Source organism: Trichoplusia ni, chromosome 8, assembly GCF_003590095.1.
Source record: "Trichoplusia ni isolate ovarian cell line Hi5 chromosome 8, tn1, whole genome shotgun sequence".
Classification (NCBI taxonomy): Eukaryota; Metazoa; Arthropoda; class Insecta; order Lepidoptera; family Noctuidae; genus Trichoplusia; species Trichoplusia ni.
In genome coordinates this window covers 2,555,455-2,568,412 of record NC_039485.1, presented here as the reverse complement: position 1 = coordinate 2,568,412, position 12,958 = coordinate 2,555,455, and the positions used below count along the sequence as shown (strand labels likewise).

Genomic DNA, 12,958 nt, shown 5'->3' with positions numbered 1-12,958 from the left:
AAGAGACAATAAAGTTATACAGCTTGCAAAGTCCGATTGACTGTTTACAGAAAAGAAGAAAACTGTGTAAAGTACACACCGTCGATTGTTGCGCAAATATAATATGACATAATATGTATTGGAAAATTTAAAAACGGATTGATGTATCAAAGTAAAAATGAAATGCTATTTTTTACTTCTTATTTAAAAGCTCACATTCTTATCGAGTTTGTACTTGCATGAAAAGTAACTTGATTTTTTATTTATATCAGTCAAAAATTATGATAACCACTTGACTTTTTGAAAATCAACATGAATAAAAGGAAAATTACAATTAACTTAATGTAATTTGTAAATCAATGGATACTTTTTATGGTAGCGCTTACACATTTTCCTTACCATTCCAATAACAAAAAAAAACCATCCCCATTAAAAAATACTCTTCTACCAACGAATACCTATCTCAATATTGCAACATAAAGCACTACCTAAAAAGACAAAAAATATGGAATCTCATCATGTCATTTTTCCGCAGCAATGAGCAAGGGACACAAACTTATTCTGACACTTCTTATAGACTCTACAATCAAATGAGAAACTTTTGACTATAAATTTATTATTGCCACTAGCTTCGTGTGATGTGTGATCGTATTTCATATTAGGGTGAAACTTCAGTCTCGGGAGGGTGTCAAGTAAATCAGAATAGATATGTCGCTGAGTCAAAAGTTTTCGGGAACATTATTGTCAACACGAATGTGACTAACGTGTTTGGATTTAAAGGTTAAATGTAATTTAAAGTTTTGGGATTTCGTAAACTACAGTTTATTAATTATACAATTAGTCTACTTGATAATCTTTTACAGGTAATCCTGATTTGATAGAATATTGGCAAATGCATTAGATGCGACATCAAAGAAAAACGAAATTGATCAACCATCAAATTTATTAACGTAATATCCGATGCTTAACCTCGATATAATGTTTGGTATTTTTTGTTAAAGCCGCAAGAGAAAATACATCATCTGTGATAATTCCAACAGTCCATATTGTCAAAGACTGTAACATTTTATCAAAGAAATCACCTAATAAAGTTCCAATTTTTTCTTTTAATATATATAAATATTCAAATACATAGAGCAAATGAATTAATAAACAAGAACTAAAATATGAATGCCCAAAGCAGCAACAAATCGCTCGGCAATACATCTTTGAGTCGATTGGAAAGAAGGTAACCGCTTGGGATAGGTGCTTGTAAATATTACATCTTAGTGTTTGGCCCAAAATTGTTTGTGCTATGTTCTGTAACGTAATTTACGTGTCTTATATTACAGGAGCAAGTTGAACAGGGTTGATTCTCAGGTACAAATAACTTCAAAATGTTTTTTAGTCTGTAAGTTACATTGACTGCTCGGATACCCGAATGGATCAGGTTACCACGTCAAGCATGCTGTGTCGCAAGTTTGATTTTCACATAGAACAAACATTTGGGCCACGAGTGCTTATTAGGGGTCTTCCTGTCTTTTGCACAAGACTTAATTTTTTGTAAAACTCATTAGTATTTAGTTAGGTATTTATACCGTTGTTCTTTTTAATGTAAAAAATACTATGAAGATACTCATTATTATTTTGTTCTTGGAAAGAGAAAATAAAGTCGTTACGTTTTGTCTCTACAATATTTTATTAAACTTAGCTTAAGACATCACTCTTTGAAACTGTTCTCTTAAACATGAAGCTTCTAAGTACAGAATACAGATTAAAAGCAGATAAATAAACAAAGAAACAAATCATAAGCCGACAAAGAAATCCTTTTCCCAGCGCACGTCAAATGTTTTTAATTCAAAAATGCATTTCTTTTCTAAAGCATGCAATGTTTTAAATCGAAGCTAGCATTTGTCGTTCGCAAAGCTTTCATTTTAAAAGGCACTAAAATATTCAATTACTCAGCCTGAAAGGCACAAACAATATTTATCCGGGTTAAAAGAAAAGAATATCGGATTGCACGTCTTTTATTTTTGTTCTTTATATCAAAGAGATTAATGGCAATATTGTTTTTAGCAATTACCGTAGAAAGTGTGGCTTTTAACCAAATTCGACTGTCTTGTCATATCATCGACGGTAATTTGAGCGATTGGTAAAAGTTTGGCATGTTATTGAATACTTAAGAAAAATGAGACAGTGTGTAACTTTATCTTTAAAAAAGATGTGTTTATCTTTGAGTGATATGAGCTGAGTTTATTATAATTTGTCACTTTATTGTTCATCATCCAAAATCGAATTAATTATATTTATATTTTTATTCTTTCATACGCAAAGAGTAAAAAATATAGTCCTTCTAAGCCTCCCTGCCCAACTTCATTTTAATGAAATTTAATGACTGTGATAACTAGGCACTTAAAATTTCACGGAATATAAAATTGTTGTTCATCAGTAGACATAATGATCCTACTTCAACTGGACTGGTTTTTATAACATTGTAGGGAGTATACATAATATAAAATAAATAATATTATAGGGAGAACTCATTCCTTGTGGCTTAGTTAAGTTACATTTAATTTGAAAATTACAACTAGAGTAATCGCTTATAATCATAATATTAAAGCTTAACCAATACCGAGAAAACAGTTCATTCTTATAAAATCGACTTCTCAATATAAACAACAGCAAAATCGATATAAACACGAAAAAAACAAAAGAAAGTTGAAAAATTTCAACGCCGGAATAAATGGAAAGAATTAATTTAATATTCGCTCTTACCAATACTTTCGGGATCGTATTACGAACATTATGACCAAAAGTTTCAAAATAGAATTATAGAAATTTACGCGATAAGTTACTTTATAAGTCAACTCGCTTTTCATAGAAATGTTTGCTTTTTAACGTAACAGTTTAATCCCTAGCTGATAAGACAGAATCATGATTAAAACGTATCATAGTTAATAAACATAGCAGTGACAAGTGCCAGAAAAATTAAAAACAGAATAATAGATTGCATTTGTTTTTAAAAACTGAAACGAAAACAATTTGCAACCGCAAATACAACTGTCCTATCAAATATTCTTTTGTGTTATTAAATTATCAAAAACTAGCTGTTGCCCGCGACTTCGTCCCCGTGGGTAGAAGATATAAGTTATGCTTTATACCTGCCCTATTTTTTTTCACATTTTCCATTGTATCTTCGCTCCTATTAGTCGCAGCGTTATGGTTTATAGCCTAAAGCCTTCCTCGATGAATGGTTTATTTAACACAAAAAGAATTTTTCAATTTGGACCAGTAGTTTCTGAGATTAGCGCGTTCAAACAAACAAACTCTTCAGCTTTATATATTAGTATAGAAGTATAGATGTACATACAAATAAAATATGATTACATTAATATTATTGTCCGTAATAAGAGAAAGTTACATTTTACTTCAAGACTGAATAAGTTGTGACGTGAGTCCCATTTACAAACAAGGCGCTAACGTGGAACTTTCTTACGTAATTGAAGCTAAGACATCAGGAGCTATGATAGCTTTCATCCCAAAGGGTAGAGATAAGAAATATAAATTTAATTTCAAGAGACAATAAAATATTTTTGGGAATCGCAAAATTCATTAGTTGTAAATAAAAATTGTAGTAATGACTAATACCACTTCGACGTTCACAAATATTACTACATTATAATTTATTAATTTAAATAAACTTTTGATTGAATAGTTTTTTTTCCTTTTCCTCAAGTGTTTTGATAGTAACTGTCGTGAGAGTGATTCATTATTAAATGATGTAACGGTTTAATCACGTGTATTTATCGGGGTAGCCCGACTAGTTTCGGACCCAACCGGATCCTTAATCATGAGCAGACGCGGCGGGATCGTGTTCGATACGCCTGAGTAAACCGTTACATCATTTAATAATTTCCTCAAGTGGTCAATGGTTTTATAAAAATAAGAACATTAATCCGAAATATAATTCTGTAGTCAATTTAACGATTAAAATTATATTTACATAAAACCAAGTACAAAACGACATACTGAACTAGAAAAGCCTATCCCTTTATAAAAAAGTTTTCTATAATTGTTTCCTCCAACACTACGCTTAAGTTGGTCACAACTGTCCGTCTGTTTGTCCTCTTGATTGTCACAGTGTTTGTACAGAAGTAAATGTAAGACTCTTAAAGCTTTGAATGCGGACCTTTCCCGACATTCGTTGGAAAAGGGTTTATTATGTCCTACGAACAAAAATATTTAACATTCAACTTTGAAACAAGATACGTTTGAATTTTATTTAAGTTTGTTTGTCATTAGAATAAGTTAATGAAATGATTATTTCAACATTTTTTGTGTAGTTTATTTCACGAAAATCCTTTTGGCACGGAAGCCTAAAAATCATTTACAAATACTAAAAGTTGTCTGAATTTAAATTTATGCTATGCTATCTGTTACCAGCGACATCGTCCGCGTGGTTAGGAAATAAGATATTGTCTCGTAATAAATCGTAGCCTATATGTTAATCCAGGGAGTCAGCTAACTCCATACCAAATTTCATTAAAATCGGTTCAGTCGTTTCGACGTGAAGAAGTAACAAATATACACACTCACAAACTTTCGCCTTTATAATATTAGTGGGATATTGTAAATCTGATTATTTAGGTTCATCTTTATGGCTGACTGTATAATAAACTATACATCACAGACATCTACTTAATTACGTAATGTTGTGTTCATAAGCTGGGTTGCCGTATTTAATAATTACGGGTGTAGTCCTTATTAAAATTTCACTAAATATTTAACTTACGTTACCGAGTTTAAAAGGCCAGCTTTAAATAAAGCCTTCATGGTTTAAGAATACTGTTTCGTTATTGTGTTTGTTCGAGTTGTTAACTGCCATGGAATTTTTACTAGATTTGGTAGAATATAGGCTATCACTTCATATATATTTATACTAGCTGTTGCCCGCGACTTCATCCCTGTGGGTAGAAGATATAACTTATGTTTTATACCTGCCCTGTTTTTTCCACATTTTCCATTGTATCTTCGCTCCTATTAATCGCAGCTTGATGGTATATAGCCTAAAACCTTCCCCGATGAATGGTCTATTCAACACAAAAATAATTTTTCAATTTGGACCAGTAGTTTCTGAGATAAGCGCGTTCAAACAAACAAACAAACTCTTCAGCTTTATATATTAGTTAGTAAGTTAGTATAGATTGATACTATATATAATTGATATCTGTTTAAAAGCTGCAAATTGTATTTGTTTCAGAGTTCGTATTCCAGCACCATAAATTATTTCAGTGACTTTTCAATGACGGCAATTGAAATTACTTATCCAATTGTAAATTGACTAGAAAATACCTCAAAATTCTGAAAAGAACATGTATTTCATTCCCAAGCAAGTACAAGGAACAATAAAAAACACGTTAATTGGCTCTGAAATATCGTTGGGATCGGTGGTAATATTTAAAAAGCCAAATTGAGGACCTTTTTGAAGTCAAAAAACTAGCTATCCAAATTCTATGCGGAGGTGAGAGACGCGCTGGATCGAGACCGATGCAGGCAGATCATCCGCGCCAAATGTTGCCCTGATGATGACCACGATGAAATGAGAGCCGATATTAAGAGAGAAAAACTAGATATAAAACTTAGGTCTTAAAGTACCAACTTCATCAAGTAACTGTCGGTCGTCTAAAAATATACTTAAGACCTTATTAAACTGCGACTTCTTTGTATAAAGGATTATATTGTTCGATGTCTCTCCGATCCCCAATGTCCATGATGTTTGAGTTACCGCTTTACTGACTGAGTTTAAATCCCTATCAATGAGATATTGGCGATCGTCAAGTTTTTCACTTTTAATGACAAAAGCTTATAGTTATAAATTGTTGTACTTATGAGGGATAAATTGAGAAGAAAGTTTTTTAATCAATCTAGGTAACAGGTATGGTTTTGCGATTTTGTTGGAGCGTTTGAGTAGTTTAATTTCCGTATTAACCCTGATTTGCGTTCTATTTCCATACTTATATATGTATATGACTGCTGGGTTATGGCATTATGTTTTGGTAAAAAATTTGGTGGTTTAAATGCATTTATAGAATAGGTGTATTTATGAAATTAATGGAATGAAAAATTTCAATCAATGTATGCCTTTTTAATTGAATTATCTGCGAAGGTAATTTAAAATTATTACAACTCATTAGTTAAATTAGAGTGTATTCATGTAAAGTGTTCATTGATTGGAAAAATAATTAAAATTTCATAATTACCAATTATGCCATGGCTAGGCAAATATGTTTCCCACAAATTCCGACACAAACACACGTTTTATGAATTCTAGCTATAAAAATAAATACTTAATGAATTAAGTAATAAAAATTCTTGATTAAGCCGTTTGATTTTGATTTTATTATTATAACAACTACGGAAATATAAAATCTGCGAAAATTACAATTATCTAGCTGTCACGGTTTGTAAGATACAGCCTGGAGATAAACAATCGGACAGATAATAATACTAATATCAGTTTTTCCACTTTTACCTTTCAGCGACGGTTTAATATAAAACAACTAGACTTGCTGTTGCCCGCGACTTTGTCCGCGTGGTTAGAACCTGCCCTGTTTTTTCCACATTTTCCATTGTATGTTCGCTCGTATAAGTTACAGCTTGATGTTATATAGCCTAAAACCTTCCTCGATGAATGGTCTATTTAACACAAAAATAATTTTTCAATTTGAACCAGTAGTTCCTAAGATTAGCGCGTTCAAACAAACAAACAAACTCTTCAGCTTTATATATTAGTATAGACAAGAAAAAGTTTCATGATTCATTCTTAGATCAATATAAATAATTTACTGTAGGACGGTTTAATAAACATTGCTATCGTATATCATATTTCTGGAATAACATCATCCTAACGGTTGTTTTATTTTTGATAAATATTATATTACATCTAAACAAAAAGTATTTTTATATTCTTCCAACGAATTATATAAAGTTATTGGAACGGAAGGTTTTAAAGCGCATTAACGTCTGTTACGAAGTATTGTATTTTCAATAAGTTTTTCCGTATTTTTCCTTTTGATTCATTGAGCTAACAGAGAATGTAGAGAAGGAAATTAACACTATATTGTCCTTTAAGCAGTAATACTGTTTAAATAGTGTGAATAATATCGAAATGGTGAATCGATATCGAAGAAGGTGCATTATTATTGCTGTTTTAATTGGCTACCTACTTTACTCACAACATAAAGGTATGCGCCATTATCTTGTGACAACAATATCTACAGATTGAAAACATTAGCCGTTGTCGACCTATAAACTGAGCATTATCCTTTACTAAAGTATAAACTGTGCAGTTTAATATCAGCACAATTTTTTAGTTAACGAAGTAGAATATGATCTATTTAGGACCATTCAAAACTTAAATAAACAAAAAAAGTAAAATACAACGAACATAATTACAATATCATCGGTAATACATGACCGAACAAAATAAGTTTTCGTAGAAGATAGATTCCAATTGATTAAATTATCATCCTTAAATAAATATCGAACTATTCAGACAATACGTCCCGCTCACAATAAGTTTAACGAACCATAGACAGGAAAATTGACAGTACCCCTTATTATGCACGCTACGCGAATTCTTTTCTCAGAATTTTACTAGATTTCAACATAAGTTATTAGTTAGAAAATAGGTTGAGGAACTAGGTAAAGTAACCGTAGTCTACATATGTTTAAGTCAATTAAGGTACTGAATGATATCAAGTTAATATATTTAACGATTTTATTAAATCTGAGGCTCTCAAATCTTTGACTACACGATTAGCCGAGAGTATTAAAACATTAGATCCACGACCGCTTGTTCTGAGTCTAAATGTCTTTGTGCATGTGACCTTTACGTCTCGTCAAAAAACATTAACACACAAATAAAAATATTTACGTTTAGAAATAAACGGAAGTTATATTGTTGAACGTATGTATATCTATAAAATGTCTTTTCAAATTCTAGTCATCTTTATTTCCATTCATACTGATTTTTAAACTTTACATTTAGTATTATTTCAGCACAACTAACACATCTTTACCACTCTTATATCTTTATTACCTAGGTAACTAGACATGAAAATAATCTAATCAATGTAATACCTGACTTTGTCTTCCATTATAGTATTACGCGAACCGATAAACACTGGATTTAAGTTTATGAGATAACTGTTGTTAAGTATTCATTTTGAAGCAAGTTTATGTTAATTTAACGAGGGCTAATTTTGATAGCTGTATCAATAGGAATTAGTTGAGTAATACTGTAGTAATTTTTTAACAAACAGTTATAAATCAATAAGTGTAGTAATAAATACTAGAAAGAAATGTCTTACAGTGACTCAAAATTGATTGGTTCAATCAAATTCAATTCAAATAAAACAAATTGAAAAAATATTTTTGTGTTGAATAGACAATTTATCAAGAAAGGCTATAGGCTATATAACATCACGTTGCGACTAATAGGAGCGAAGATACATTGGAAAATGTGGAAAAAACGGTGTAAGATCTAACAACGTGATGGAAGTCGCGGGCAACAGCTAGTATATTATAATATTCACACATCAAAGCATAGGTCAAATTTCAACCTAAACATTTTTCTAAACCATTGTGAATAGCTATCATATAACAAAATTCTGAACATGATTTAGTTTTACATCCGAAACAAATTTAAATTGTGAACAAACATTAATTCAGCTGACAGTTTCAAACTAAACAAACGACTCTACAAATAAACATGGATACACGAGCGTTTTAAAAATCCCTGGGCAATGAGGGCGTAGGAAATATTACATCGAACGAAGTTACAACTTGATCGACAATAGGTTAAGCTAAGCTGGATGCTGTTGGTCCGTGGATGGGGACCACCTCAGTTCCTCCTCTCACGGAGGAACTCTTTTATGCAAAGCACGTCGAATGGTGGGCCTCGACTGTTATTAATGCGTTTTTGACAGTCGTTACAGCTAGTTGGAAGCTAGAAAGTCTGGCAACCAGTCTTGTTAAGGGTTCTCATATTGCCCAGGGAAATGGGCTGAAGCCTGATAGGCACAAATTTGGTACAGAAGGGTGGATCTTTGTAAAACACAGGCACTTAGCTCCATCTGGTTCAAGTGGCCGATCCCAGCACAAGGCAATGGGAAAATTCTAGACTGATGACGATTAGAATACAACGATGATGTGATAGGGATGACGTAACTATTCGACAAGTGACGCGACTTTGATTTATCAGTTCAATACACCGCAGAATTAGAGCTATATAATCTCGCTAATGTCGAAATGCAACTTGTAGCTACTAACTTATTTACAAAGCAGAACAGACAGAACAGTGCCTCTAGGTACTATGAATTTTTAACCGTTGCAGGAGAGAAACGGTTCTACGAAAATTGTAGAACATCGTTTTGTTATCACAACGGAAACAGGTCTGTTTTAAGGTTTCATGCAATCATTCATGTTCCAATACTCTGCCAATAACTTTATATTGAGAGGGTATTGTCAAATAAATTTATATTTATTTTACTGTATTTCATATAGCGCTTGGCAGAACGTGAATTTTAAAAATGTAGCGCAAGTAGATATATTATAAAATACAATAATTAAAAGTAGAGACACTTTATTTTGATACTTTTTAAAACATTTTTTGTAGCGTTAGTAAAATGGTAACCGACTTCAGCGTCATTAAATTTTAATTAAGATCAGTGTCACATTTCAAAGGTTCGTCAATTTAAAGACTTATACTTTTATCATTTTAAATTTTTCAGTATTTTCTAATTATAATTTTTAACTACAAGTCGTAGTAGTCAAAGTTAGAATATTCAGTTTGCCTATTTTGTCTAGTACCTATAAACTATTATATAAGATTTATGTTGGACATTTCATTCAAATTATACCTATACCTGGTTACCTACTAACCAGCTACTTGCGTGATTATCCTTCAAAACAATGAATTAAATGATAACTCCTTTTTCCATTAGACATTGCAACCTTCACATTTCTCAAAATACAAATCGTGCTAATTGGCAACTGCAAACAAAACCAACTAGAAAATTGTTCCGAATCAATTTTTGCTCTACATTTCAACGAAACATACTTCCCGTTTCATCCCATTCGGTTTCCATCGAAATTCAATCCATAGTTCTAGTTCAACAGCCAAAAAACAAATGAAAGAGTGTACGGGTTCCCTTTGACTTGTAAAGGTGGAAACAATGCAATCGATGCGGAAATGTTCAAGTACGTTCAATTGGCTCTTGACATTATCACAGAACCTGGTTACGGGGAACTGTGCCCCTGGAGTTCTACTGCCACTTCTATTTTTCCAGATGGGAAATCATCAAATGAATCCTCCCGTTTTGAGTGGAACGGTGTCAGACTTTTGCTGTCTAAAATCTGACCATGTTCCTTTGCCCTTTATGTAAAGAGCCACGGTAACTCTTTCAGGTAATAAGTCTGGTCCAGCAAGCATCTCGCCGAACGGACCCTCTGAGTTTGCTGAAATCTCTTTAAGATAATCGTTTAACACAAAACACATATCATGAGTAAGGTCGAGGATCTACTATGATCTGCACCTCGCAAACCGTGCATAGGCCTGCACCTACGGTGGTCTGTTACTGCGTCTTCCAGCTCGATTATAAAAGTGAAAGTGACACGCCATCAAACATTTTTTTGATGGTGATGATGCACATGCTAAGTAGCACTCACTACTAAACGGCAGCGAAAAACGGAACTTTTCTAATATACTTATTTATATCTTGTAGAAAAAAATATGTTATTATTAAAATGTAAGTATTAAAAATTCAAGATACCTTATGCAGTGAAAAAGAAAACACATCTAAAAATGTACGTACCAACTTTTCTCATTACATTATTTTAGTCGAATCGCAATTATAAAAGACTTTCTTTTATTAAGCAACATAATTGCATATTCGCATTAAAACCTATTTCAAACACAAGCAGTCATTTCGTTAGATCTTGATATGGTCAGGCAAATATAACTTGGATATATTTTTATCTTCTATCATCAAATTAGACTGAAGTGTTTGAACTCAGCGATATACATAATTACACATTCTTTTGTTCAAATTGTCTAAATATTCGAACGCTTTTAATATGATTAAAATAATCTTAATTTTCTCATTATCTTTGAAAGGAGTTTCGTATCCAAAACGGTTATGAACACGTTACTTAATATGATATTAATACTTTTTATTTCGAACTACATCTTGTCTTCCAGGAATAAAACGATTATTTTGAACACTATAAATTAGACTTATCCCCATCGGAAAACTTCTCGATACAATTTTAAAGTTGTGTACAGGTATATCAGTTCAGAATAAAATTTAATAAATACCTCAATTAATAATAAAGTAGAATTCTTGCAATATTTAAATTAAGGAATTTTATATTCTGTACCAAGAGTAGAGAAAAGCAGTTGTCGTAAACTACCTCTACTTGCGCCTAGTCCCAAATAACTGTAGCAGGCCTCTTTCTTATTAGAACCTAAGTCTCAAGAGAAAATAAATAACATAGTGTTACTTTTTCAAAACAAGTTATTCAGTAAGACACAAGACTGAAATAACATTCCAACTTGGATAGGAAAATAAAATATTGCTTTATATCAATAACCTTCGATAATAATTAACATAATATGTTTACTTCAAAGGTTCAAAGGAATAATAAGTAGGTATCGAAATAAATTCAAATAAAACTGCCGTGTATAGGTTATTGGTGTTTGAAGAAGAAAAAAGTTTTAATTAAAATTATAATACTTTTTATTTGTATTATTTTTTTGCATAAAATCTTATTTTAAATTACGTTGACAAGCGTATTTGGCCAGTGTAGTTAAGAGAGTAATTCTCTTTTCTAAAAAAATACAGTCGAATTGAGAACCTCCTCCTTTTTTTGAAGTCGGTTAAAAAGGAATTTATTTTTGTTTACCTGATGTTTTTAACCACCAAAATTACACATAGCTCGTGAGACAAAGCAGGATATATGTATGTATAGTTACGTGAACCTTTACAAACCACCAATTTGTTGAGTTTTCATTGTTTTTAAAAAACAGAACGAACTCCAATTTGGACTACGATTAATTGGGCATCCAGGTAAACAAACATTTGTTGGAGCTGTTCAAAACAAGCTGTGAACATGTGCACATGTGTCGATAACGAACTTCATGGACATGTATAGAGGTTTTACAAAAATGTTTTTAGTTTCATTCGATACGATTGGGGTTAGAACTAAAAGTTAACGTAACGAATGTAACACTGATTTTTGTTTGCAATTTTTATTTGATATTTTTTGGAGTTCAGCAGGAATGCAAATATATAAAGATTTTTAATCCCTTCATATTTAACCCTTGTGCCTCGAAGTGTTTCGTAAATATAAGTCACAAAAACAAAGACGCAGACGCAGATCATTTATTATAAGACCGCTTGTCAGTCTATCTACCTTTTTAATTTTACTGGGTCACTAATAAAATACATATTCTTAAAGACGCGGTTGTTGATGGACACAACTTATTTCCAACTTGAAGTACGAATAGAATTTCTGTACAACTATTTGGTCTATTTATAAAATTCCTTCGTCTTGACAATATTACGAAGACGTCTTTATTTCGTCCTTTGTAGTACAAATGTATGTCACGTCACGGCAAACTATATTTATATGTGCATTCTTTACTTGTTTGGCACGATAGTATTCAAGTAATAAGTAGACAATAATATATTCGGGTTCCGTAACCAAAAGGGTAAATAACGGATACTTATACCTTGGTTGTTAATTTTATACTTTTATTGAACCGAACCCTTAGAATCGCGAGATCGACTCACATTCACCGTTTGAAATGATTGATAGTGGATAGTTTTTCAATCCTAGTAATAAATGTTACTACAATCAATTAATTATATGTAACTTTAGGAAAGCTCTACCTAAATTTTCTAAGCAAGAATATCTTTCGTTGTGAATAATCCGC

The 12,958-nt window shown here is 31.9% G+C and overlaps 1 protein-coding gene across 1 annotated transcript in view; it reads right to left on the bottom strand.

Moving 5' to 3' along the window:
* Positions 1 to 12,958, bottom strand: part of LOC113496522 (neuropeptide F) — a 42,716-nt gene that overhangs the window by 27,483 nt on the left and 2,275 nt on the right. The window lies entirely within an intron of this gene.